Source organism: Erinaceus europaeus, chromosome 10 (assembly GCF_950295315.1).
Source record: "Erinaceus europaeus chromosome 10, mEriEur2.1, whole genome shotgun sequence".
Taxonomy (NCBI): domain Eukaryota; kingdom Metazoa; phylum Chordata; class Mammalia; order Eulipotyphla; family Erinaceidae; genus Erinaceus; species Erinaceus europaeus.
In genome coordinates this window covers 117,909,053-117,934,096 of record NC_080171.1, presented here as the reverse complement: position 1 = coordinate 117,934,096, position 25,044 = coordinate 117,909,053, and the positions used below count along the sequence as shown (strand labels likewise).

General features: G+C 43.8%; 2 long non-coding RNA genes across 2 annotated transcripts; one reads left to right on the top strand and one right to left on the bottom strand.

Moving 5' to 3' along the window:
• Positions 1–5,639: 5,639 nt before the first annotated feature.
• LOC132540944 (uncharacterized) lies at positions 5,640–24,239 on the bottom strand. Its single transcript, XR_009552151.1, has 3 exons — positions 24,181–24,239; positions 14,730–14,853; positions 5,640–5,759 (listed from the first exon to the last, which is right to left on the bottom strand). It is a non-coding gene; the product is annotated as an uncharacterized LOC132540944 (long non-coding RNA).
• On the top strand, positions 9,442–15,728 carry LOC132540945 (uncharacterized). Its single transcript, XR_009552152.1, has 3 exons — positions 9,442–9,787; positions 10,195–11,300; positions 15,414–15,728. It is a non-coding gene; the product is annotated as an uncharacterized LOC132540945 (long non-coding RNA).
• Positions 24,240–25,044: the final 805 nt, after the last annotated feature.

The window sequence follows — 25,044 nt, the reverse complement described above, 5'->3', positions numbered from 1 at the left end:
GGTGCACCACCACCAAATTGATTTCTAACATATTTCATTGTCTGAAAAATGATAGTCTTGAGCAATGCATTGTGTGCTGGATTACAAAGTAATAATGTGTTTTGTACTGAAGGTTGTGTTCAAAAAACAGTTGTAAACCATTTTTCTCTTTCCTTCATCTCTAGGGGGAAAGAGTTACATGGAAGAGGAATGGAGTGGAGGGGCAGGAAGAAGTCATGCCAGAAAACACTGTAAAAGGGGAGAACCAGGGCTGGGTGGTAGTGTGCCTGGTTGAGCACACATGGGACAAAGTTCAAGGGCTCAGGTTCGAGGCCCCAGTCCCCACCTGCAGGGGGAAAGCTTCATGAATGCTGAAGCAGGGACACAGGTCTCTCTCCCTCTCCCTCTCCCTCTCCCTCTCCCTCTCCCTCTCCCTCTCCCTCTCCCTCTCCCTCTCCCTCTCCCTCTCCCTCTCCCTCTCCCTCTCTCTCCCTCTCCCTCTCCTCCTTCTCTCTCACCCTTCCCACTCAATTTCTGGCTGTATATATCCTAAACAAACAAAGATTAATTTTTTTTTTAAAAAAAGGAGAGCTCATAGCCATGTGATGGGTCTATACCTTCTCCATCCAAACAATAGTTAAAAGAACTTAAAGTGTTAGCAAGCTAGGAATCATGGGAAAAATTTGACTTGTTGCCCATTTTGGTGTGTAAAGTTTCACTGGAACACAGTCAAGCTATCATTTTGCCTATTACCTGTGGCTGCGTTTTGCTCTACGACTGGACAGCTGAATGTTTGCAACTCATTATTCTCAAAAGAAAAGATGACCCCTCAGCTCCATACCTTATCAATGCTACAGGTTGTCTGCCTAGAAACCACTCTGTTTAGTCCTTCTACAAACTAGGCAAACTGACCACTGGAATCTCTCACATTTTGTCCTTAATGACCAGTAGTGCTTGAACAGTAATTTTGTGCCCTGTGGGGCTGTGACAGATGGAATCTCTCTTCCAGTCTCTCACACTTTTGGTAGGAGGTTGTTGAGAAGAAGTTTAGCCCGGGCAAAATCCATTGACTTGGGCTGTGATGGAGTTGCCTGGGGGAAGATATTGAGATGGTGGTTTGGGAGTGCAAGGAAAACTCGTGTAGAAAGAAAGATGAAGCTGCCAGAGGGGGCAGAAGAGAAAGTCAAGGTACATTGGTGGTCCTACAGAAAGAAGGCCCAGCTACCTGACAGGGCATGCTGGAACCAGAGCTGAATGCTGGCACCATTTCCAGCATTTTATTCCTGTTTCTGCCTTCTAAGTGCCTGGATACATGTCTCCAGACTGGTGTGTCCTCAGTCAAGGTCACTGAGCAACACGTTCTTCCAGATGGGCCATGTAGGCAGCATATCTAGCTGACCTCTGCACCACTGGGTGGACTTGTCTCCAGAATTTCTCCTCATGGTCTGGTGTCCTCTCTTTCTTTCGCAGAAGCTTAGAGCAAGGAAGCTAGCCCTGGACCTGCAGGTATGAAAACCAATCAGTGTCTTCAGATGACGGTGGAGAGTGACAGGGCACGGATCAGAGTAGACTAACTGCTGCTATAACAAGTATTCACCAAATCATGGGACTTGACTCAAAAAAAGTTTCTACTTTGGGGCCAGGCAGTGGCACACCTGGTTAAGCACACACACTACAGTGCTCAAGGGCCCAGGTTCAAGCCCCTGGTCCCCACCTGCAGGGGAAAAGCTTCACAAGTGGTGAAGCAGGTCTGCAGTTGTCTCTGCCTCTCTCCCTCTCTATCTTCCCCTTTACTCTCTACTTATCTCTGCCTATATCCAATGATAAATAAAAGTGAAAAAAAAAGCTTCTATTTTGCCCATGTTGGTCAGCAGAAAAGAGGGGGCTAGGTTAGGGCTGTTTAACTAGGAATTATTCAGGGATCTGGGATACTCCTACTTTTGTACACATTTTTTAATATAAGCATTCTCCACTGGACCCTCTGTATTTGACCAGGTAACGAGGGGAAAAAGATATCATAGTAGATAACATTTGGGAAGATCGAATTGCTTCTCTGCCAGACATGGGCATTGACATGTCAATTCACACTCCCAGCCTGTTTCTATCTTTCCCATATCTACAACCGTGGAAGACCTGTAGTGACAGGTCACAGTGGAGGGACTGGGGATTCAGAACTCTGTGGTGGGAATGGTGTGGAGTTGTACAGCTATTACCTTGTAATTTTGTAAATCAATATTAAATCACGAATAATGAAAAGAGAGAGACCACAGCAAAAACAAAACAAAACAAACAAAAATCCCTACAAGGATAAGGTCTTGAGATTCAGCTACCCATCACAAATCTGGGGGTTCCATGCAATAACCAACACATCATGTGACTCTATCTTAAGTTCTGAATGTGACTCAGAATTGCTCATGGTTCCTGAAATGCCTGGAAAGGAGCAGGGCCCACACTTAAAACCAGTAACTTGAGGGAAGTTATACGATATTGCAGCAGTTATATCCTCTTTAGAGGAAAGTCCAGTTGGAAATAGACACATCATCCTTTTATTAGAAATTCAGTTGGTCCAAACCACCTCAGATGGAAATAATTTCTCAGAATGTGTCTATGGAATATGTTCTGTCTTTAACATCTCAAAAGTACTAGGTAACTTAAGGACAATTAACCAGAGAATTCGCTTTGATTTAGTCCAAATCTTAAGGTTTGCTTCATCCAAAATGTCCAAAAAGCCTTTCTCCAAAATCCATTTGCCAGAAGTTTCTATGTGAGTAGCAATGGCCAAATCAGGACAACATCTTTAAAACTTTGGGAAGAAACCAAGTCATTAAGGATATTAAGCTTTATTCCTTTGCCATCCAGGCTGGTAAGACACTTAGAGAAGGTAGGAATCAAGGACTAGCCTGGAACATGTGGGAGTATAGACAGATTAGTCATAGAGTGAAGCTGAGTCTATATACTGTGTTGGATTTATGTGGCTATCATATCTAGTGTGAATGGGATGAGTGAGGGCTCACATTCTGTGTAAATCTTAGGGACGTGATAGGAACTTAGGAAGTGAAGAACAGAGGAGGGGCTCTCATATGACAAGGACAAAATGACTTCACATGACAAAACCCTGCCTCTAAATATTTGTTCTGCATCAGACGGTTTTCTCTGACAGATTTTATTTCTGGAAATGACTGTAAATCTGAGCAATTGTCACTCTTTTTAAAAATCTTTATTTGTTTACTGGACAGAGACAGCCAAAAATGAGAGGGAAGGGGGTGATAGAGAGAGAGAGAGAGAGAGAGAGAGAGAGAGACAGAGAGACAATTGCAGCCCAGCTTCAGCACTCATGAAGCTTTACCCCTGCAGGTGGGGACCTGGGGCTCAAACCTGGGTCCTTGAGCTTGGTAACATGTATGCACAACCAGGTGCACCACCACCTGGCCCCCTTCACTCTTTAAGAAAATGATCAGCGTTTCTCCTGAGACCTTCAGAGTCTTAGTTCTATATGAAAGAAATGTGTTCTGGGCATTTTGGGTTAGATAGATTAGAGTTTATCACATGCAGACTGGCTTCCACATGCAGTTGAGCTACTTCATCAGTGCTTCTTCATACAGAGCTACTGCTTCTATATTAACAAAACAAAACAAAAAGCCCCAAATAAACCTTTCGTGCTGTCAGCCTCAAAATTCAAGCAGGATTTTAAAAGGTCAAGTTTATGATTTAATGGTTTAGGATCAAAGCACTGAATTTTGGGGAGTATAAATTTAGGTTAAAAAAAAACAACAACATAGGTTGTGTCCCAAAGCATGATCAAATCAAGGAATTTCATAAGTGAAAAAAAAAAAAAGGACAATGAGGTGAATGGTTAATAAGGAGAATTGAGGGGCTGAGGTGATGACTCAGCAGTAGGCTAAATGCCCTCTGTGAATGAGCTGTGGGTTCAATCCCTGGGACCACATAGAAAACAAGAAAGGAAAACAGAACATTGTAAATTCTGGATTGGCACTCTGGCCGCTGTCATTCTTCCTCAGTCATAAAAACATGAGAGTTCATTACTGTTAATGAGCTTAAACTACACTTGGTTATACATATTTGGCTACTGAATCTCTGGAAAGGATGAAAAGTGAATCAGTTCTCTCTCTCTTTCTCCCTCTCTCCCTCCCTCCCTCCCTTCCTTCCTTCCCTCCTTCCCTCCTTTCCTTCCTTCCTTCCTTCCTTCCTCCCTCCCTCCCCTCCTCCATTCCTTCTTTCTTTTTTGCCTCCAAGGTTATCACTGGGGCTCGGTGCCTGAACTATGAATCCACTGTTCCTGGAGGCCATTTTTTCCATTTTATTGGATAGGACAGAGAGAAATTGAATAGTGGGAGATAGAGAGAAAGAAATAGACAGACACTTGCAGACCTGCTTCCCTGATGGTGAAGTTTCCTCCCTACAGGTGGGGATCAGGGTCTTGAAGCTGGGTCATTGCCACTCTAATATGTGTGCTTAATCCTGGGAAGCTCTCAGCTCTGGGTGTTCTACTCTTGAGGATGAAAAGCCTGGCTGTCTGTCTTTGATCCACTCACCTGTTCATCACACTCCTTGGCAAGGTCACCGCCTGTGCTGTCTGTGCCTGAGGTGCTCAGATCAGTGTGGACATCTGTCTCCCAGGCAAAACGCATTACTGGCTGCAGTATTAGATGTGGGATTGGTTGGACAGAAACACAGAAAAATGGAGAAATCATGTCAGCAGAAAGCATCATGGTAATTAATAGTCAGGATAATAATAATCTAGCGGCTGTGGCAATGCCCTTGAAAGATGATTCTCTGCGTGTATTTTTTTAATGTCCTGGATGGGACAGGAGGATGAAGCCTTTGAAGATTTAAAGGAAAACCAGCAGGGACCAGAAGCAGTGACGTCTTAGTGCGGGCAACAAGCCACAATAATAACGCTGGTAGAAAAAATAATTCTTTAAAATATGCAGACCTAAAAAAATTTATAACTGCTCCTTCTGTACCGTTTTGCACCATAGAGAGGACTCTCTAAAATTTCTCCTCTTTCCTTGTGAAAGATTGCTGTTGCTTGTTACTTAGTGCTGTGTTTATGTTAGGGTTACTGAGCTGTCTTCTGCTGTTTCCGCCTGGCCTTAGTCTTAGCAAGTGCTATTCTTGGGAGTTTGGTGTTTGCTCCTATTGACAGAGTCTGACTTCTACCTCTGGCCGGTCTTCAGTGGGAATTTCCTGATCTTCATGGTCTGTACAGCTGCCCCAATGAGAGGAGCTGTATCCAGTCTTTCCCCTGCCCTCAAACTTTCTTATGAGCATCCTGCTGGAGGCCTGAGAAAAAAATCTTATGGAGAATTGCACATTTCCCTGTGTATCTGGACCTTCTACTTATACCACATTGCCATGTTTCATCACAGTTGGTCTTGTTCTTTCTTTCTTTCTCTCAATTTTATTAGTGATTTAATAATGGTTTAGAAGATTCTATGGTTATAGCCTTACAGTTCACACCATACTCAACTCAGACTCGCCCTCTCAGGTTCTTCTTAACAGAGAACTCACCTAACTTGAGTTGTGTTGTCTTTATCAGCCAGCCAGCCATCTACCAGATCAGGCTGTGCTAACAAACACCCTGCAGATCTCTCTGGTCTCCAACAACAGAACTTCACGTTGACTCATTTTACCTCTGGGTGACCTGTGGTTTCTTCGCAGGCAGACCAGACAGAATGAATACGCGTCAAGGCAGCAAACAATGCTGTCGGACTCCTTCAAGCTGTCATACTTCCTTGCTCCTGATATGCATCTCAGTCCTGGGATGAAGATGATGGAAGACATTGTTAGATCCTTCTGTTACACAGGACATCTGTACTTAATGTTCTTCTCCAAGAAGAAGAAAGGACAGGGTGTTCTCCCCCCTCCCTCCCTCCCTTTTTTTTTTTTTTTCCTTTTTCCTGTCCACACCTAGGTGATCTGCCTCAGGGTCTCTGGGACCTGGGCATGTTCTTTGGAGCCTGCCTTGGAATCCTGCCCCAAAGGAGGATACTGGTATGAATGAGTTCTACTTGTATCAATGGAATAATATCAGTAACCAGGAACCCACTTTAGTGTTTATTAATTTTTCCATTTCCTCACTATTTATAATATAAATAAGAATACAATGATGGGAAAATTCTCAGCCAGGGCCTCCACAGGCCACAGGCCAGAAAGGTGACTGACTGGTGGGCAGGTACTATTTAGCGGGTAGCGGAGGGCAGAGAAGGAACGTGGACATACAGGTGAATGTGTCTACAGGTGTGTGCATACTATCTTGAGAGAGACAGGAAGGACACAGGTCTTCATGGTGCTCTGCCCCGGGCCCTGCTCACGGACAGCATGGGCCAGTTTCAGGGCTCTGCACCCCAAGGCCCAGCCCTGCTGGATTCTCCCGGACATGTCAGTCCTCCCATGCACCTGTTTCATTGCTGGGTGATGGGGTAAAACTAATCACTCTGAGGAAGAGCAAGACATTTCCACAACCACTTCTCCAGTTTTCCCATGAAGGAAAGGCGGTTTAGAAAGGTTCAGCAAGAGTGGAAAATGCCATCAAAACATCCTCTCCACCCCCGCATTTCTCTGGCCCCTGTCGGATCCTTATCAACAAAGTGAGGCTTGTTCCCTTCACAGTTCTGAAATGTTCCATGAATGTTTGATCTCCTCATTGCCATCTCTCTCTCTCTCTAATTTCTTTTCCCTTGGATTCCTGTTGGCTTTCATAATTTGTCTTATGTCTTGATTCTCTCTCTTTTATTTTATTTTATTTATGTTGACTTCAAGTTGGAAACATAGCTTCTTCCTTTCCTTCTTTTTTTCTATTTTTCTTTCTTTCTCGCTTGCTTGCTTTTTTTCCTTCTTTCTTTTTTCCTCTTCTAGTCCCTTGACTACCACCACAACTCAGGCAGGACTGTGCTGAAAGTTGGAGTGTTAGGTGCAGAGGGTGGGTATGGAGCATCAGGTCGTCATTCAGCCATGATGTGGGGGGTTGGGCGGAGGTTCCGCAGGAGCTCAGCCCAGAAAGAATTATGCACTTGCTGAGTTATCAGAGATTCAGCTGCTACCATGGTACTTGGGCTTCTGATTCTGCCCCAAATTGCCTGCCACATGTCTCTCCCTTTTACTTGCTGAAACATGCCTAGCTTCTTCTCCTTTCTTTCTTCCTTTCTTCCTTCCTTCCTTCCTTCCTTCCTTCCTTCCTTCCTTCCTTCCTTCCTTCCTAGGGTTATTTCTGGTGCTTAGTGTCTGTATAATCAACCTATCATTCCTAGTAGTCATGTTTTTTTTTTTTTCTTTTTGGTAGAGACAGAGAGAAACTGAGAGGGAGATATAGAGGGGGAGAGAAAGAGAGATAGCTGCAACATTGCTTCACCTCTTGTGAGGCCTCTTTCTTACAGGTGGAAACCAGTGGCTTGAGCCCAGGTCCTTGTGCCTGGTGATATGTGCACTCTACTGGGTGCAACAACACCGGCACCACCTTTTTTTGATAGATAGATAGACTGACAGATAGACAGATAGTAGACCAGTTCCTGAAGCTAGACTTTACCTCTTGTGAAGCTTCCCCCAAGCAGACAGGGCCTGGGGACATGAATCTGGGTTTTTGAGCATGACCACCTGCATACTTTACTGGGTGTGTCACTGCCCTGACTGCTCTGTTTTATTTTTAAAAAAACTAGCTGTATTTCACATTAAACACAAGGCAGTTTAACTTGTCCCTGGAACACAGCACTTTTTGAAAAAATATTTTTTTTATTGGATACAGAGAGAGAAGTTGAGAGGGGAGGGTAAGATAGAGAGGGAGAGAGACAGAGAGACTCATGCAGCCCTGCTTCACCACTTGTGAAGCTTTCCCCCTGCAGCTGGGGACCAGGGGCTTGAACCTGGTGCACTGCAATGAGTGAACTTACCCACGGGCACCATCGCCTGTCCTCCCTACTCTCCCTGCTCCAGCACCTCGGACCTTGGCTTTAATTCCCCGGACAATGTTATCTCTGTGGAGTTTGCCTCTTTGCCCTGTTATTGCCTGAAAACACCCATTTTCTGATGTACTCCAGGGACCTGTGCTTTTTTTATATTTTTAAATTTTTAAAAAATATTTATTTATTTTCCCTTTTGTTGCCCTTGTTGTTTAACATTGTTATGGTTATTGATGTCATTGTTATTGGATAGGACAGAGAGAAATGGAGAGAGGAGGGGAAGACAGAGAGGGGGAGAGAAAGACAGACACCTGCAGACCTGCTTCACCGCCTAAGCGACTCCCCTGCAGGTGGGGAGCCGGGGGCTCGAACCGGGATCCTTCCGCCAGTCCTTGTGCTTTGCACCACATGTGCTTAACCCGCTGCGCTACCGCCTGACTCCCCACTCTGTGCTTTCACACTGACTTTAGGAACACATGTCCACGAACTAACATCCTTCTTTGTTCTCTGTCACTTTTACTCGCCCCTTTCTCAAGACTAGTGAGATGCTGCTAGACCTGGTCAGTCTACACCGCAGTTTTCACCTCCCCAATCCTCTCACTGGCTCATCATTCTTCCTAAAACACACAGTGGATGATTCTACTTATTTATTTATAAAATGGAAATATTGACAAGACCATAGGATAAGAGGGTTACAATTTCACAGTTCCTACCCCCCTGAACTCCCTATCCCATCCCCTCACTTGAAAGCTTTCCTATTCTTTATCCCTCTGGGAGTTTGGGCCCAGGGTTATGATGGGGTCTGGCTTCTGTAACTGCTTCCCCGCTGAACATGGGCGCTGACAGGTGGATCATTCTATTTCATCACAACGATGCAGAATGGAACACACCTACACATGATCTGGCCTCTTTAGTGTTTCCCCAAATAAAACCTAGATCCTGATAAATAAATCAAATCTTCAGCTAGGTGATTTCAATCTGACTTCTTGTCTTTGCAAAGTTTTGTCTTTTGATTGGTTGGCACAATATTTTGCTGTGGGAAAACAGATGTTGAAGCATCTGGAACAGCTTGCAATAAATGTAGCATGATCACCGCACATTCATCAGCACAGGGCCACCATCCTTTTATTTGAAACCCTTGAGCCCTAGTATGTTTCTGGATTCAGATTTTTCAAATTTTAGAAGGGGAATATGGTGCATACAGTATATAAAACCTACATCAAGGACTGGCACTGCTCCTCCTAGTCAGATTTGCTAATATTTTTTCAGCCTGTAAATAAATATGACATCATGGTGATTCAGATCAAGTTGGAATGAAACAGGAGAAATTTTATGTTTCGGGGCTCTGCGAATCTCAAACTAGTGGCAAAAGTCTTGCTATCTTTACTGTTGATTAGGATGGGTGAGGCAGGGTGACCTCAAGAGGTGAAGGGACATTAGCTAAGGACTGTGGGGATGACAGCCTCCAGTCATGGGGTGGGGTCAGAGGGTGTTGTGGGCAGGAGCCCTGGGGGGAGCAGAAGGCAGATGCAGAGCAGTTGCTCATTGGACAAGGGCCCATATGCCGGGGAGCAAGAAGGGAACAAAAAGACACATTGTGTTGGGTAACCAGGGTTACTCTGGGAAGTATAAACATTTGGCACTGCAGGGCCCTGCTGGAAGGCGCCTGCTGTGTGTGAGACAGGTTGCTTCTGAGGGCCAGTATCTCAGGGCACTTTGCCATTCAGTGTCTGATTCATGCACAGAGCGCTTGGAAGCTTCCCCTTTACATTAAAGGTTCTTGGACAGAAGAGAAAGCCACTCTTCCACAAGATGCAACGAGACTACAACCGTGCTGCTAGTGACAGCCCTGAGAAAGCCTGGCCCTGGCAACACCCAGACCCTGCCTCCCTGTGAGTCTGAGGCCGCCCACATCTGTTGAGTTTTCTGAATGCTGGGAGCTGCCCCTAGGCCCACACTCCGCATACAGGTGGTAGTGATCAGAGGCCATTCTCATTTTAGACTATGACAATGGCCATGCAAGCCAGCCTTTTGATGCTTTTAGCATTTTACGGGGGTGGGGGGGGAGGAGGGCTATAGCCACCAGCAAATGGGTATATTTTCTCCTCTCCCCACAACTAGTGTCTGCAAAAGACTCTCACCGCAACTTAAGTCCTATGACGCCATCATGCAACAGGAGCCAAAGCCCCCCTGTCACCCCCCCTCTGCTCTCCTTGCTCAGAGTCCTTTGCTTTGGGGAAATACGGTAATCCCAGTACACGTGTTGCCTGTGTTTTCTTTTTTGTCCTTGTTTCTGAAGTTCCAGGAAAGCAGTCTGGAGACTACTCAGAATGCCTGGACTAGATCTACCTGTAGCCCAGTAATCCCTCTCTCGGAGGAGCATGCAAAGGGAGCAAACACACACACCCAAGAGACTTATGTGCCCCTACGTTCATGGCAGCACAATCTGTAATCGCCCAAACTTGGAAGCAGCACAGGTGCCCAATCAAAGTCAGGTTATTATTTTTTTTCTACTTTATTTGATAGGATAGAGAGAAATGGAGAGGAGAGAAAGGGGATAGGAGAGAAAGGGGAGAGGAGAGAAAGAGGGAGGGAGATAGACACGTGCGCACCTGCGTCATCCTGCAGGTGGAAAGTGGGTCTTGAGGGTGGGCTCTTGCACGTCACGATGCACTCAGCCGGGTGTGCCATGCTGCAGCCACTAAAAGCCAGGTGTTTTTTTTTTCTCTTGCCTCCAGGGTTATCGTTGGGGCTCCAGTTCCAGCACCACGAATCCACTACTCCTGGAGGCTATTTTTTTTTCTTTTTGTTGCCCTTGTTGTTTTACTGTTGTTGTGGTTATTATTATTGCTGTTATTCATGTCGTCATTGTTGGACAGGACAGAGAGAAATGGAGAGAGGAGGGGAAGACAGGGGGAGAGAAAGACAGACACCTGCAGACATGCTTCACTGCTTGTGAAGGGACTCTCCCCCTGCAGGTGGGGAGCTGGGGGCTCGAACCAGGATTCTTAGTCTGGTCCTTGCACTTTGTGCCATGTGCGCTTAACCCGCTGCACTAACACCTGGCCCAAAAGTCAGTCTTTTAAATAGAACTAAAGTTATGCCTTATTCGCCAGTTGTCTTTGTGTGATGTTTTGCTTCTCACTCTAGCAGAAAACTCTAAAGAACAGTCCTCCCTCCTTTCTTCTCAAAGAGGCCAATCAAGTCTTTTTGTCTCTACATATATGACCAGGCCATAGTGGTTCCAATGCAGAGAAGGACTGTAAGAGATTCAGAATCAGCCTGAAGGCATGTCCACCTGAAAGGCAGACCACAGTCTCCAAGAGGAAAAAGGGCATCAAGTCCAAGAGTTGATGCGTTTTGGTGATAGTATAAGCTGGCCTCCAGCTCTTTCATCTTCTCCTGGTATTACTTGGCACAGTCAAAAACACATAGGCTGCTTCTCATTCAGAACAGACCTTATAATGTAAATACAAGGTTGCTGGTGAAAGTCATTAGCATTCATTCTTCTCATACTCATCACCGATACTTTACGTGACAGCACGAAGACTCTCAGCCAACAGTTAGAGCAAATGTTTGAGAGGGGAGACCAGGCAGATGGCTTGTATCCCTCCGAATATTCAAAAATTGGGTCCCCTATCTCTAACCCAGGCTCCCCCCACCCCAGCTGACACTGAAATCATTTAGGAGAATAATGACGGCTACAGTAACAAATCATCAGACAGGACACTGAGAGTTGGGTGTCACCCTTCAAAGATTGTTAAAGACAAAACAAAACTGTGACTATTAAGTGACTTGTTGAAACTGTGGTTTCATAATCAGAAGGCTGGCACAGCAGCTTACCTCGAGGGTGTCTGCTTTGTAGCTGCAACCCAAGTGTGAGCCCTGGGAAGGTGGTGATGGTTACACAACAATGTGAATGTATTCAGTGTGAATGGATTATACACTTAAAAAAGTATTACAGGGAGTCCGGCGGTGGCGCAGTGGGTTAAGTGCACGTGGCGCAAAGCGCAGGGACCGGCATAAGGATCCCGGTTCGAGCCCCCGGCTCCCCACCTGCAGGGAGTCGCTTCACGGGCGGTGAAGCAGGTCTGCAGGTGTCTATCTTTCTCTCCCCTCTCTCTCTGTCTTCCCCTCCTCTCTCCATTTCTCTCTGTCCTATCCAGCAACAAAGCAACGTCAACAATGGCAATAATAACCGCAACAAGGCTGCAACAACTAGGGCAACAAAAAAGGGGGGAAATGGCCTCCAGAAGCCGTGGATTCATGGTGCAGGCACCGAGCCCAGCAATAACCCTGGAGGGAAAAAAAAAAAGAATAAAAAAAAAGAACAACAACAACAACAAAAAAGTATTACAGTGGGAAATTCAAAGTTACATAGGTCTCACCACAATAAAAATATTTGTGTTAAAATTTGAAAAAAAAAGAAAAAGACCCTGGGATGGACAGATAGCTCACCCTGACAGAGCACACCTGTTAGCACATGGGAGGCTGATGGAAGCCATTAGCATTCATTTTTGGTTCCCACATTCCTGGGGAAATTTTGGTGCTGTGGTCTTTCTCCTCCTTCTTCTGTCTCACTGTCTATCTCTGTCTCTCTAAACAGATGGGTCTGGAATGGTGAAGCCCAGTAATGATAATGATGATGACAAAAATCTGGTGTGGGAAAAAAGAACCCTTACAGAATGAGAGAAAATCTTCACATGCCATACATCAGACAAGAGGCTAATTACCAAAATATAGAGAGAGTTCACCAAACAAAAGCAGAAAACAAAAGTAAGCAAACACCCCCCCCCAAATCTGACCCCACCCCCAAAATTAGGGAGAGGATGTGAACAAAATAATCACCAAAGAAGAGATCCATTCAGAAGGCCAACTGTTTGGTGAAAAAAAATGTCCCAAGTTACTGATTGCCAGAGAAATGCAAAGAAAGACAACAGTGAAATACCACTTCACTGCTGTGAGGTAGGGTTCAAGTGGATGTGGGGAAATTCCAGTTGCTTAGTCTAGACCTGACTTAGAAGATTCCTTAGAAACTCCCTGCCATTCTGAGATGAGTTTCTCCATGATGTAATGACAAGGCTGTATCTAGACTAAGGTCAGACTTATTTGGTCTGCAAAGGAGATATATATATATATATATATATATATATATATATATATAGATATAGATATATATATATATATATGTTTTCTTTTTCTCCACAAGGTCATCACCAGGGCATGGTGTCTGCATGACTGCCTTGTGCCTGATAGTCAGTATTTCTTTCCTTCTAGATAGATGGAAAGAGAAAACACATACAGAGAGAGATGGAGAAGGGTCACACAGAGAGAACATAAATCCCTGCAGCACTGCTACACTCTTTGTGAAGTGCTCTAAGACCTCACGTGTGCTAACAGGTGTGCTCTGTCAGGGCGAGCTATCTGTCCATCCCAGACTTCTTTTTTTTTTTTTTTTTTTTTCAAAATTTAACACAAATGTTTTATTGTGGTGAGACAGTCGTAACTTTGAATTTCCCACTGTAATAGTTTTTTAGTGTCTAATTTATTTACTTTGAATACATTCACATTGTTGTGTAACCACCATCACCTTCCATTTCTAGAACTTTCTCATCATCCCAAGAAAATCTGTGTGCCCTTCATTTAAAAAAAAATTTTTTTTTATTATTGCTGTAGTTATTGATGTCATCGTTGTTGGATAGGACAGAGAGAAATGGAGAGAGGAGGGGAAGACAGAGAGGGGAGAGAAAGACAGACACCTGCAGTCCTGCTTCACTGCCTGTGAAGTGACTCCCCTGCAGGTGGGGAGCCGGGGGCTCGAACCGGGATCCTTATGCTGGTTTTTGAGCTTTGTGCCAAGTGCGCTTAACCCACTGCGCTACTGCCTGACTCCCGTCCCCTTCCTTTTTATATATTAATTAATAGATTGAATTTTGTTACCACTGGGACCGCAACACTTTGAGATGGCTTTTTTTTTTTTCAAATAGGAGGAGGAGGGGAAGGCTTAAGGAGGAGGAAAAGAAAGAGGGAGGGGGGAGGGGAAAGGAAGAGAAGAGGAAGCGAAAAGAGGAGGTGGGGAAGAAGGAGAAGGAGAAAGATACTAAGTCACTGGAATCTTCTTCACTGTGATGGGGCAAAGCTGAAACCTGTGTTTGGTGCGTGAAAAAGCAGGCACACCGTCTTGCTGGTCCCCTGTCTCCATAACTTCGTCTTTTCTCTCATGTTGGAGAGTGGATGCAGGGCCTCGGGGTATGGAAGGAATGTACTCTACTAATGAGACACCTGCTCATCCAGTTAAACAACCCCCACACCTGCTTTCACTGTGGTCTCTCAGCTCACCCCCCACACACACACACACCACACACCCTCTCACCGACCTTGTTGAAGGATCCCTATTACATATTAGGCTCTCCTTGGTAAGGCAGTTAGACCAGGCAGCCCCCTTTTAAATTTAGCTTCTCAACCATTCTTTCTTGTTGCTCTGTATGCCAAGCAAGGCCAATGTGGGTTTCCTAATTCATCTCGGGAAACGTATTTCACAGGAATTTAGAAAAGTGACGTACAATTCTGGACTTCCAAGCCTCAGGTACCAAACTGAATCCTTACCATCCTACGTGCTAGCGTGTTTGTTCTCTCTCTCTCTCTCCTCCTTTTGCGAGTCAAATAAACTTAATAAACTTAAAAAGAAAAGTGATAATAAGACAGAGAAGGAAGCTGGTAATGTTTTGGCTTCTCTCTATGACATATGAGAAAATATAATAAATTTTAAAAATGATTAAAAAGTGATCATTTTGGTCTGAGGGGATAATTCAGCAAATTAAATCAGGAACTTACATGCCCGGAGGTTAAGGGACCAAGGGCTCGATTCTCAGCATCGCTGTATGTTGGAGCTGAGTTCTTCTGGTCTTCCTTCCTCTACTTCAGTCTCTCTCATCAACCAATCAATTAATCAATCAATCTTGAAAAAAGAAAAGGGGGAAAAGGACACTAACGTAAGTATGATCAAATGTCAACACGTGGTGTTAGGGGAATCTGGTAAAAGGTATACCAGAACCTTTTTTGTTTTCTTTTAACCAGAGCACTGCTCAGCTCTGGCTTATGGTGGTGCGGGGGATTGAACCTGGGACTTACTCTGAGCCTCAGGCATGACAGTTTGTTTGCATAACCATTATGCTACCAATCCTTGCCCTACAGAAGTCTTTTTGAACCACTTTTGCAACTTTTCTGTAAGACTAAATTATTTCAAAATAAAAAATATCTACATGGATGCTGTACATAGAAGAGGCTTCAAAAAAGATTTTTACGATAAATAAAAGAATCTATTTGTTGGCCTGTAAATGATTTCTTTTCAAGGAGTGTTAGCAATGATTATCTTGGAGAAGAGTTTTACTTTTAATCTTTTTCTAACTTTTCTGGTCATGAGCCTATACTGCTTGAATAAAAATGCGTGTCAAGGTAGTGGAATTTTGATTCATGGGTTTAATTAATTAATTAATTAATTAATGTCTGGATTTCCAGAAAGTCTCAGACAAAAAAGAAGAAAGAGTTGAGGGAGCCAGGCGGTAGCGCAGTGGGTTAAGCTCACGTGGCACGAAGCACAAGGACCAGCACAAGGATCCCGGTTCAAACCCCGGCTCCCCACCTGCAGGGAAGTCGCTTCACAGGCGGTGAAGCAGGTCTGTAGGTGTCTGTCTTTCTCTCCCCCTCTCTGTCTTCCCCTCCTCTCTCCATTTCTCTCTGTCCTATCCAACAAGAACGACATCAATAACAACAACAATAATAACTACAATAACAATAAAAAGACAATCAGGGCAACAAAAGGGAAAATAAATAAATAAAATTTTAAAAAAAGAAGAAGAAAGAGTTGGAATTCAGTAAAAGTAACACTGACAGTGAAGAGGGAAGGTAAGTAGGTGAGAGGGAATTAATCAGTAGTGTCTGTGCAATGGGAAAGCGTTGCTGTCATCAGGGCCATAAACAACAGACCAGCAAGCCCTTGACCAAGGCCAATGCAGAAGGAACTAAAGACCCAGACACTGCACAGTGTTTGTGTTTGCACAAGCAGCAAATTGTAGGGAATGACACCCAGGCTCAGTGCCTCTCTCTTTTCTTCTATTCAAAGTCCCTGGGGGTAAATTCTGCTGGGCTAAGTCTGCAGCAGCACATGGAAACTAAACAACAACAACAAAATGCCATGTGCTCTGAAAACAGGTTGAGTGTCACGGTGTAGAGCAGGCTACATATCCAAGTCCTGTGTGTCTGAGAACTCATTTCAGAGAAGGAGGACAACATGGGGTCTCCAAAGGCCTGAGTGCCCGGGAGTAGTGAAGGGGTGATGTTTCCAGCCCATGGTCACCTTTGCCCCTGAACTTCAGAAGATGTTTAGGTTGGCTGGAACAAATGCTGTTATAACAGATTGTAGTCCAGATTCAGCATTCTTCAGGAGAACGATTGGAAATATTCTTGTCACCGGGAAGAAGGAAGAGTGCTCTGGAGAGAGCTAAGTTGGCCATGTGTAAGGACTCAGGTTTGAGCCCCCAGCTACCACATGGGAACACCTGCTTGAAGGAAGCTTCAGGAGGAGCAGAGAAATGTTGTGGTGTATTTCCTGCTCTCTCTTTCTTTCTAATAAAGAGCCCACTGGGAACAGAGGAATTATGTAGGCATGGAGGTCCAGCAATAACCTTGGTGACAAGGAGAGAGAGAGAGAGAGAGAGAGAGAGAGAGAAGAGTAAAGAGGGAGAAAGAAAGAGATGATAGGGGAAGTAGGAAGAGGTGAGGAGACAAAGTAAAGAAAGGAAAAAACTAGAAAAAGTCTAACAGTGAGAAAGCAAGTTGGGTTCCTATAACACACTCACACCCTTGTTGATATGTAGAACCAGCAATGTGGCCTAGGGTGGTCTGTAGTTAGGAGTCAACACAGACAGGTGTCTCAAGTCATAAGTAGTGTGTGTGTGTGTGTGTGTGTGTGTGTGTGTGTGTGTGTGTGTGCGCGTAGGTCACTAGTTCAGGCTTCCAGATCTGAAGAATCAGAATAACTGGAAATGAAGGCAAAGTATATATTTAAAATAATAGAATTTTGGTTTACAATGCTTCCATTATGAGCATCAGTTTTTATTCCATGATGCTGAATGGATACCTTCAATTAACAATTATTCTTCTGTTTTCTGTGTGTCATTAAGGATTTTTATGAGATGATTTTTACATGTACTTGAATTTTTAATATTTATTTATTTACTGGGTAGAGACAGTCAGAAATTGAGAGGGAAGGGGGTGATATATATATATATATATATAGAGAGAGAGAGAGAGAGAGAGAGACAGAGACAGAGAGATACCTGCAACACTGCTTCACCACTTGCAAAGCTTTCCCCCTGCAGGTGGGGACCAGGAGCTTGAACCTGGGCCCTTACCCATTGTAACGTACACTCAACCAGGTATGCCACCCGGACCCCTGAACCTTTTTAAAGTTGCTTTGCAAGAAAATTGAAAATATTTTGGATTTTTAATATGACAGTTGTTTGAATTTTCTAACGCCTCATAATGTTCTAACTTAATATTCTCTATAAACTCCAAAGAGAGGAAATGACAGTGAAATCACTGCAGAGCACTGTGTGGGAAAATGAAGAGATTCTTCGCAGTGGGAGATGAAACAATCAATTAGGTAATTTTGTCCAGTGGAAAAGGGGTGGTCCCTGCTCATGTGTGGACATCTTGTCAGGTTCTAGTCTACATGACTCAGCTAATGAGCTATCCACAATTTGCCTTTGGAAAAGTGTTTGCAGACGTACAGGGTTTCCTGCTTAGAAAGATCTCTTCTTATTCTCATCAGTTTTCTTTGTGGTTCTGATTTATTAGCTGACAATCCACTTTCACTCTGTGGTGAAGGTTTTTCCTTTCAAAATGCCATTAAAGTTTTTTAAATTGTGTCTCTCTGATGTCGTCCTATAGTAAATTTTTGTTTTCACATAAACTTGAATAATTTTTGGTTATTAATTGCTTCTCGAGTTCTAGAAAGATTTGAACTAGATTCAGAATGTTAGGTTGTCTTGGTTGGAGTAAGAATCATTTAATTCTTGGTGTGTTCTAGTGATGGAGAATGCAGTGAATGAATATGGTGTAGTTAAAGCCAGTCTGGCTCTCATAAACTGCATGGCCTTGAGCAGGATACATGAACTTCATAAGCTTTAGTGTCTGTCAGAGACAATCAGAGCTGAACCTATGGTTTAGGGTCAGCATATATAAAACCTTTATTACTAAATCAGACCATAATGAAATATTGGTTTCACATTGGAAATAAAATTCCAATACCCTAGGGGACCAGGTGGTGGCTCACCTGGTTGAGCGCACATGTTACAGTGTGCAAGGACCCAGGTTCTAGTCCCCAGTCCCCACCTGCAGGAGGAAAGCTTCACGAGTGGTGAAGCTGGGCTGCAGGTGACTCACTCTCTCTCTCTCTCTCTCTCTCTTTCTCTCTCTCTCTCTCCCTATCACCCCTTTCCCTCTCGATTTTGGGCTGTGTCTATCCAATAAATAAATAAAGATTAAGGGGCCAGGCAGTGGTGCACCTGGTTAAGTGCTCACATTACAGTGCACAAGGACCCCGGTTCAAGCCCCTGGCCCCAACCTGCAGGGGAAAAGCTTCACGAATGGTGAAGCAGGGCTGCAGGTATCTCTCTGTCTCTGTCTCTTTCTATCTCCCTTGCCACTCTCAATTTCTGTTTCTATCCAATAGTAAATAAATAAAATATTAAAAAAATTCTGATACCCCTGTGGTCTTTAGAAGTCCTCTTTAGGCGTCTTTGGATGTCATGTATACATATTGAAATATAGATCGTTTTGCAAGTTGGCCTCTTGCTTAACTTTCTCTCCTTGCATTTTTCACTCCCTTCTTTTGTGTAGAGGGACCTTTTACTTTTGCAGTCATTGCTCCAGACTGACCAGAAGATCTTGATTAAGTCCACCTTATGTAGGCTATCAGCTCAGGCAAAACTTACTAAAGTTGTGAGCCCCTTGGAACATACCTAAATATAGACTTCCTAGCTTGTTCCCATGTAAAGACCACTCTTTTCATTTGTTCTCTTCCTACCTTTGGGTTCTTGTTTATTAAACAATTTTTCCTGCTTTATATCAGCCACCAAATTGCAGATGTTACTGTGACTCCATCCTGACTTCCCTGGGCAGATGACCTCACCAATGTGTCCTGGAACCTCACCTCCCCAGACCCGTGTCCCACTAAAGGAAAGATAGAAACAGTCTGAGAGTATGGATCGACCTGCTAATACTCATGTCCAGAGGAGAAGCAATTATGGAAGTCAGACCTTCCACCTTCTGCATCCCATAAAGAATTTTGGTTTGGTCCTTACTCCCAGAGGGATAAAGAATAAAGAAGATTCCAATGGAGAGGACGGGTCAAGGGACTCTGGTGGTGGGAACTGTATGGAATGGTACCCCTGTTATCCTACAATATTGTTAATCTTTATTAAATCACTAATACAAAATGTAAAATGACCATAACAGAGTGTGCAACTTTTACCACAAAATCTCATCAGTTCCTCTTTTCTTACTGCTTCTAAATTGATCGTGAGCTAGGGATATTACCGAGATTGCACGGGACACTGTCAACTCAAGACACTGACTAGTTTTCATAAGGACTGTGACCTGTCTCTCCATCATTGTCTCATGGTAGCTATCATGTTTACTCCCTCTACTCTAACCATGCAATGAATAGAAAGTTGTCTTCTCTCCTCTTTTTTCTCTCTCACTTTCTGCTTTTAGGCCATTATGTAGGGTTCCCAGTCCTAACTCTATTTGGGGTGGTATCTGTTCTTTTTATTTGCTGAGTGGAAATTCCCACAAGCTGCACCTCAGATGCCAGGTGAGAACTCAGAGTCCAGGTAGTTAACATGAACTTTTGACCAATTGGCTATAAATCAGAGTTTCCATGACCACCTCAAGTCTAATTTGCTAAGACAGCTCACAGAACTCAAGAAACCCACTTTATCACTAGCTCACTCTTAAGTCCAAAGGGTACTAAACCTCACAAATCAAGAGACAGAGAAAGTGAAACAGGAAGAAAAAGGGAGAGTTTGTCCTGGAAACTGGGGTCTGACAGATGACAGGTGGAAGCTGTTCTTCAAGCTGGAATCTCAGTGAAGCCCTCCTTTTTTCTGTGGAGACTTCAACACACAGAAATGATAGATGATCTCACTGGTCACTGGCAAGTCTATTCAAACATTAACATTTCTCCCCCTTCTTGGAGGTTGGGGGGGTGAGATTTTAAGTTCCTAACTTCTAATCTCATAGTTGGTTCTCCAGGTACTTAACCCATTCCTTAAGTGAATCCCCCACAGTCACCCCAATAACATATATCCTTTAATATTTTCTAATAAACTTATAAAAAACTTTATTTTTATGAGATAGAGACTTTGAGAAATCGAGAGAGAAAGGAGTGATAGAGAAGGAGAGAGACAGAGAGACACCGGTAACACTTCCCTTGCAGGTGGGGACTAGGGACTTGAACACAGGTCCTTGTGCATTGGCACATATGCACTCAGCCAGAGGCAGCACCGTCTGGTCCCTATATATGTCCTTTAACACTCTCAATGTGTAAGAACTTTTAAAAAAATTCTTATATTTATTTATTCCCTTTTGTTGTCCTTGTTGTTTTATTGTTGTAGTTATTATTGATGTTGTTGTTGATTATTATTATTGATATTGTTATTATTGATAGGACAGAGAGAAATGGAGAGAGGAGGGGAAGACAGAGAGGGGGAGAGAAAGACAGACACCTGAAGACGTGCTTCACCGCCTGTGAAGCGACTCCCCTGCAGGTGGGGAGCCAGGGGCTCTAACCAGGATCCTTACGCTGATCCTTGTGCTTTGCGCCACGTGCACTTAACCCACTGCGCTACAGCCCGACTCCTGCATAAGAAGTTTTAATGAGTTGAAAAACTGTAAGCCACAATTGTGGCTAAGAACAAACATGTTTGATAAATATGTCTGGTCACCTTACAATCAAAAAAATTTTTTTTTTAAATAAATCGCAAGCATGCTATGTCTGACTTGAGTGCTATGTGAACCTAGATGCCAATTTTTTTTTCTTCCAGTCAGACGCCTGTGTGTGCTGGGCAAGCCCTCAGGGTGCTCTGTGAGCTAGCTCTCTCCTTAACTTCACCTGGTTGAGTGGGCATGTTACAATGTGCAAAGACCCAGGTTCAAGCCCCTGGTCCCCACCTGCAGGGGGGAAAGCTTCACAAGTGGTGAAGCAGTGCTGCAATTATCTCTCTCTCTCTCTTTCTCTCTCTCTCTCTCTTACATCTCCTCCTTGCTCTTAATTTCTGGCTGTCTCTATGCAGTAAGAAAAGATGATAAAAATAGAAAAATCATTGCTAACATAAATGATATTGTGTTGGAGTTGTTCCTGATTCAGTCATTACTGACCAAGCACAGACTCACTGCCCAAGGAACTGTGGCTGAATGTGCCACCGCTTCCTGTGTTACATGCCAGCTTGGGTTGGGTTCCATTATGGTCTTTAGTTCATTTAGTAATGTTCATTCTTGTAAGAGGAATCATACTGATATTTTGGTCATTTGACCTGGCCAGTATCCAGTTCCTAATAGAAATAGACCAGGAGTGTCCTTTGTTTTTGAAAAAGCAAACACATGTCAGTAAGTTGTTTTTTTTTTTTTTAATTCAAAAGGGATAATTCTTCACAGAAGCAGCAGAATGCTCAAGTAGTCTCCAAAGTATGGTAATCTCCTCAAGTGTTTCTACCTAAAAGAATTATCTAGGGCCAGGTGGTGGTGCACCTGGTTGAGCGCACATGTTACAGTGCACAAGGACCCAGGTTCGAGTCCCTGGTCCCCACCTACAGGGGGAAAGCTTCACGAGTGGTGAAGCAGTGCTGCAGGTATCTCTCTCTGTCTCTCTCCCTCTCTATCCAACACTTCCCTCTTGACTTCTGGCTGTCTCTATCCAATAAATAAATAAAGATAATTTTAAAAATTTAAAAACTATCCATCTAATGGAGGGAAGCTCTCTTGATACAAGCACCCCAAGTGTGACAGGGTAGGAGAAGGCTATCTTCTTTTTCTTTCTTTTTTCGCCATTTTTATTAGATATGACAGAAAAAAAATTGAGAGGGGAGGAGAGATTTGTTGGGCTGAGCTTCACTGACGGGAGACAGACGACCCGGGACTCATGGTTGAGCTGTACACAGTGTCTCTTTATTCATGCAGGACACAGCACAATCTAAACCAAGCTAAGCTAAACTAAAACTCAACTAAAACAAACAATTCTGTCCTTATATATACTTTCCAAGTAGGGTGTGAACAGACGTAGAGAGGGTGGAGAGAAAAGTGACTGGTGAAAATCAGGGTATGACAAGGAGAGGGGGTGGAGCAGGCAAGAATTCTACCACTGAACCAATGCCCTGGAGGGAGGGTGGTGCTTTATGTAAATGTAAAAGTGATTTATGTAAATAGACCGCAGCTTTGAGTGGGATCAAACCAATCCCATACAGGCATACCGGTGCTTGGTTAAGCAGAAGCCAGGGGGAGCTGGCATACTACCCAACAGAGATTGAAAGAGAGAAAGAGAGAGAGAGAGAGAGAGAGAGAGAGAGAGAGAGAAACAGAGAGACACCTGCAGACCTTCTTAACTGCTCTTGAAGCTTTCCCCTATAGGTGGGGGACTGAGGGCTCAAACCCAGATCATTGTGAAGGTCCCTGCACTTTGTACTGTGTGCACTTAACTGGGTGTGCTGCTGCCCACCCTCATTCCTCTTCAAAATATTAATTAATTAATTCATTCATTTTGGATGGAGACAGAGAGAAGCTGAGAAGGAGAAGGGAGAAACAGCCAGCGAGACAGAGACACTTGCAGCCCTGCTTCACCACTCGTGAAGCGTCCCTCCTGCAGTTAGGGGCTAGAGGACTGAAAAGGGGTCCTTGTGCCCCGCAATGTGTGCACTCAAGCAGATGCGCCATCAATCCACCCCTTGGATCATGCCAGCAGTAGAGCTGGTCACTCAGGAAGAGCTGGTCACTTCAGCAGTAGCAGGTTTGGAAGTGGTGAGAAGTAGATAAATGGGTGCTGAAGAGGCAGGAGACAAGTAGCTCTGGTCTTTCCCCTTTCTCTACACCCCTCCCAATTGCAGTAGGTCACTTTTGTGGCCCATACACATATATGATTACCTGTGCTTATATATGTAAATGATGTCAGGTATATATCCTCAGAGTTCTTTTAAAATTGAATTTCCAACACCACATTCCATTCTGTGAGATAACCAGAACTGTGCGGAGTCTTAAACAAGCCTGGAATGCTTCTCCATATATGAGCAGTGGGCTCTGAGGGATAAATTCTTGTATACCTTCCCTTCATTTGAAGACTTAAGATTTTAGATCTCTCCCATTAGAGCTCAAATATACACTAGCACTGTTGTAGCTAACAAACACAAAATGCATTTGAAAATTACTGAATTCATGACTGTTTTTTGTCGTGATTGTCACTATGTTTTTCTTTTTCTTTTTAAAAAAATTTTTAATATTATTTTTATTTTCTCTTTTGTTGCCCTTACTGTGTTTTATTGTTGTTGTAGTTATTATTATTGTTGTTGATGTCATTGTTGTTGGATAAGATAGAGAGAAATGGAGAGAGGAGGGGAAGACAGAGAGGAGGAGAGAAAGATAGACACCTGCAGACCTGCTTCACTGCCTGTGAAGTGACTCCCCTGCAGGTGGGGAGTCGGGGGCTCAAACAGGGATCTTTACGCCGGTCTTTGTGCTTTGTGCCAACTGCACTTAACCTCCTGCGCTACCACCCTACCCCCTATATTTTTCCAGTCAGTACATGCTAGAGATACGACTTACTAATACATAGAGTTAAACACCACACACACACACACACACACACACACACACACACACACACACACACACACACACTATTCAAGTGTGATCACTAATCTTGGAAAACCAAGAACTCTTATGTTACGCTCTCATCACCCAAGAAAGCAAGTTAATTGTTGACCCACTGGGATAACAATTTGACTAGTTTTATTATTTTGCTGAGACAATTCTGGAGTAGTGTTCTATTATCTGTTCCTGTACAAGAAAATGCTCTTCTGCTACCCTATAAGGTTACTATACTTGGTGAGTTAACATTCCCTGGGCCCTGCCCCTTGGGCTTTTGACCAAGCCTTCCTTACATCTGACAGGCACTTGAAAAGAGACCCAAAATAAGACAGCCACGGCCCACCTTCCCCTCCTGTCCAGCCATTACCCTGGGCATCCTGGAAGTGGCGGGCGTTTCCCGCAGCCATGCCGGGGTGCAGAATTAGATCACTTTCCTTCCCTCCCATAGACTCTGAGTCAGCTGGAATGTGGGTGGGAGGTGTGGACAGAGCTAAGACACACCCCGCCAAGGCCTTTTGAGTATCATACCTCACGTGAGTATGCAGCTGGCTATTTTAGACACGAACCTGCTTCCCCGGGTTGCTCTCAAGCATTCTTAGAGACCGCACATGCTTCCTTACACATCAATTTCAGAGTCACTTTTAGGTCCTGAGACCTTTTAAAATTCCTTTTATGTTCCTAAACACCATTACCTAATTTGTTCCTGTGGACCTTATTCTCTGCTAGGTAGCTGCTTGATGGACTTTTTTGGTTGCATATCCAGGATTCTCGAGCAAGACAACAGACCCATGAAACACATTTCATCAAATATTTTTTCATAATAATTTTATTAGTAAAAAAGTTGAGTGGTCCCGGAGGTGGTGCAGTGGATAAAGCATTGGACTCTCAAGCATGAGGTCCTGAGTTCAATCCCTGGCAGCACATGTACCAGAGTGATATCTGGCTCTTTATCTTTCCTCTTACCTTCCTCATGAATGAATACATAAAATCTTTAAAAAAATAATGCTTTTTGTTATAAAAAAAAAAAAGGTTTATTTCCAGTGGGCAAACTGTATGTGTGTGTGTGTGTGTGTGTGTGTGTGTGTAATTCACACATTCTCATCATGTCTTCAGTTTCCTCCCAGATCCCGAAGATCTGCACATCAGGTTTGAATTGTATCAGTGTGTGTGTGTGTGTGTGTGTGTGTGTGTGTGTGTCCTGCAATGGAAAGACATCTTGAACAAAATGGGT